Below are 3,777 nucleotides of genomic sequence, written 5' to 3' on the forward strand. Positions count from 1 at the left end.
GCTTTCAGGCCTCCAAATGGTGCGCGCGCCCGGCCAGCGCACATGCACTGTATTTGGAGGCCTGAAAAGCCACTGTTTGCACTCCCAAAACTCGCTTACTATAAGTCTCGCAGGAGCAGCGCTAAAGCGCTGGCTCAAACGAGACCTAAAAACTGCCGTTGGTGGAACCCACTCGCGCAGTTGACTAAGGAAAAGAACACTGGGTAAAAACTCCAAGGGAAAAGAAGCACTGCTAAAAGCAAGTGCAGCATTACAACAACATTCAATATACAGCTAGGACCGTATTCAACCACAATCTCTTACTGTTATCCCTGAGATGGGATATAGTAAACACCTGTATACCCAGTTGGCGGCTTGGGACCACCAACTTGAAAGACCCGACCTTCCGTAAGATAATTGGTGAGAGGAACAAGACATTCTTTACTGGGAATGCAGGCTCTGCCTCGTACCTTCTCATGGAACGGGAGGCTTTGAAGGTGGTCAACTGGGGGCAATGCCTGTTCAAGTCTACGGGGAAACGTCGCACCCTTCTCAACGATAATATTACCCGCGAACCAGCCCTTAGGGAGCTTGAGCGTGAGCAACCAGAAAGGCTGCATCTGCAACCAGACCTACTGGAGGAGAAGGAGAGGGTTGCGAAGCACCTGGAATGCAATTTTATGCTTTGACCATAAAGCCTATATGAGTAGGACACATTCTGGGGGTGACAAATTGGGCCCATTGCTGGCTAGGTTGGCCAACTCTGCCAGGTGAGCTTTGCCGACCCTGGAGGTGGTGACGCCTGAAGGGTCCAGCCTGTACATGCAGCGCCAGATTAACTAGGCCTTCACCGAATACTTTTCTAGCTTTTATGCGTGGGTATGCCGCCTCGAGCACAGGACATCGAGAAATGGCTCACCGGCCTCTTGCCTAGTCGCCTTACGCAAGAGATTGTAGAGGATCTGGGAGAGGACATATCGGAAGAAGAAATCCAGGTTGAAGTCCGGCGGATGTACCGTGGGAAAGTACCGGGGACAGATGGCCTCCAAATAGAATTTTATGTGGCCTACCATGACATCTTTGCTTCCTACTTGACTGAAATGTACCAACAGACGCTTGTGACAAACGTTTTGCCCCCTACTCTGAGTGAGGTGTTGATTGTACCCCTGCTTAATCAGGGCAAACCAGCCACGAATGTGTCGGCGTATAGGCCATTGTCAATGCTAAATGTTGACCAAAAAATTCTTAGTGGAATCCTGGCGCAGGGTCTATTATCCCACATGACAGGGCTGATTCATGCTAACCAGGTGGGGTTCTTCCCTGGCCACTGCAGTGCCATTAATGACTGGCGTTTATTAGCTATCTTAGGAGATATCCAGATGCTGTCAGAATGAGTGGGATTCATGTTTGTAGATATCGAAAAGGCTGTCAATAGTTGAATTGGGGCTTCCCATGCACTGTTATGATCAGGCGCTTTGTGGCATGAACCTTTCTGCTTTACGTGAGTGCGGTAGCACACATTCGCACAAGCAACATGATCTCGACGAAGTGCAATGTACAGCGGGGTACTAGACATGGATGCCCATTATCTCCTCTATTCTTCCCCCTTGTGGTGGAACGCTTCACTTGTAAGGCTCACACTGGAGTGCCATATAGCTTTATCCGATACTGTGGGAATTTCCACCACATCTCACTCTATGCAGATGGCATGGTGCTCTACTTGCACGATCTGCGCACTCAAACTGTGAAGGCTGCAAGATTCCTTGAGGACTTTGGTGAAGATTCGGGCCTGCGTGTTAAATGGCTCAAGACCAGCCTGTTTCCAGTCCATGGGAACAGAGTGGAACCTCCCAGTCTGGGGGAGATGAGGTGGGATCTGTTGTGGTGAGATACCTAGAGGGTAATATAGGGATGGCAGTGCCGGCTTACCGATCAAGCGTCAGGTTATGGAAGACTCTACCCCTTTCAGTAGCAGGCAGCATAGCAGTGGCCAAACTGGTGGTGCTGCCTTGCCTCACTTCTACTTTTTGTGGATCTTCCGCTGGTGATACAGACCCACATTTTAGGGGCTGGACTCTATTCTAATTGACCTAATCTGAAGCAAGGGCTAAAGACGGGTAGCATTGGCCAAACTGCAGCAAGCGTACTCAGATGTCAGGCTGAATGCTCTGGATTTCAATTCCTATTTCCGGATAACGCAGCTGCAATGGTGTATGGGCTGGTTCCGGATCCTGTAACACCTAGGATTTTATGGCTTCCTGTAAAATTCAAGCAGAAGCCAGAAAGCAGATTTGAGGTAGCAGGTTTATTCTTTACAGCACAGTACCCTCCAACTCCATCAACTGCCTTGACTGGACTGATTCCCCAGCCACCCCACATTCCATAGAAGAATCCAGTTACATCACACAGATGGATGACATAACGCAAAACCCCTAATATAAATCTGTAATGCAGGTGTAAAACCCAGCACTACCGGACTCCTGTGGCGTGACACAATTGTGGTCCCTTTTACTCCAGCATGAACTTTTGGTATTCAAATCTTGTTGGCAGATGGGTCTTCGACGGGCTCGAATATGGGCCCCGTATTTTACTAACCTTCCACTTCGGGGGCTTATCGTGCAGATGGGATTCGAAGAGAGACACCTAGAGGACTGGGAAGCGGCAGCACTAGATACAGTGGGGACACTATATGTGGATGTTATAGTGTGACCATTTAAAGATCTCTGCACTACCATTGACCTCTCGGCCTGGCAATTTCTACTACATGGCACCCTGACGGCAGCGGTCCATAGGATGGGGGGTGGGGTGGAAGGGCTGCAGCCACAGCTACTACGCGGCTGCCAATTTCTCACCGCTGCCACTGACAAGCGCCAACTGGTTTCAGGACTTTATGGTGCTCTACGTGGAGACCTGTGCTCTCCTCGCTCAACATCGACCTGAGCTCCCCCTGACAGACAGAGACTTGAATAGGATGTGGGAGGCTGCACCCACAATCTCTCGAAATGACAGGCTTAGGCTCAGACATATTTATGTCTTGCATCGGGTGTACCTAACACCCCTAAAGCTCAGCATTTATTTCCCACAAACCCCGGCTGACTACACTCAATGCCGTGAACATCATGGTGATATTCTCCACATGCTTTGGAACTGCCCCCACTTCATTGCATATTGGTCTACTGTGGTGCAAATGCTAGCGGAGGCCATGGAATGGTTGGTCCTTGACCTCCTCACCTAGGCTCTGCCTACTGGGCCTCTACCTCTCCCCTGCCAAGCAAAAAGTCACAACAGGTTTATTAAACTGGCTCTGGCAGTCGCCAAACGCTGGATTACGATGCACTGGAAACATCCTAAGGGATCCCGGGCAGAGGGCGGCTGTGTTACGCTGGGTTTCCTGAGAGAGAGCAGAGCTGCTGAAAGAGGTGCGCCAGGGCAGGAGACCCATGGAATTCGCACCAGAATGGGACACGATTCTGGCTGATTTCCAGGGGAACGGGGAGGAGAGTGATAGAGTGGGCGTCGGCTAAGGAGCCCACTGGGAGCGAGGCCTTGGGCCAGAGGCCTAATGACGGAGGTTCGGCTCTGCTCCCTGCCCCACTGGTGTCCCTACCTTGGTGAGCGCCCAGTGTGGTTTGACAGACGTGCCTGCTGGAGGGGATAGAGCCTGCCCAATGTTTGACCTTCTGACTTACTATGGGAGAAAGGGAGAAGTGACACGCCATAGAGGGGGTGGGGGTGAGCAAGAGGAGGGGGGGGGGAGTATGTATTTTGATCGATTCAATAGTTGTTTGTTGTCCCATG

The sequence above is a fragment of the Triturus cristatus genome, chromosome 2_2 (genome assembly GCF_964204655.1).
Source record: "Triturus cristatus chromosome 2_2, aTriCri1.1, whole genome shotgun sequence".
In the NCBI taxonomy this organism is placed as follows: Eukaryota; Metazoa; Chordata; class Amphibia; order Caudata; family Salamandridae; genus Triturus; species Triturus cristatus.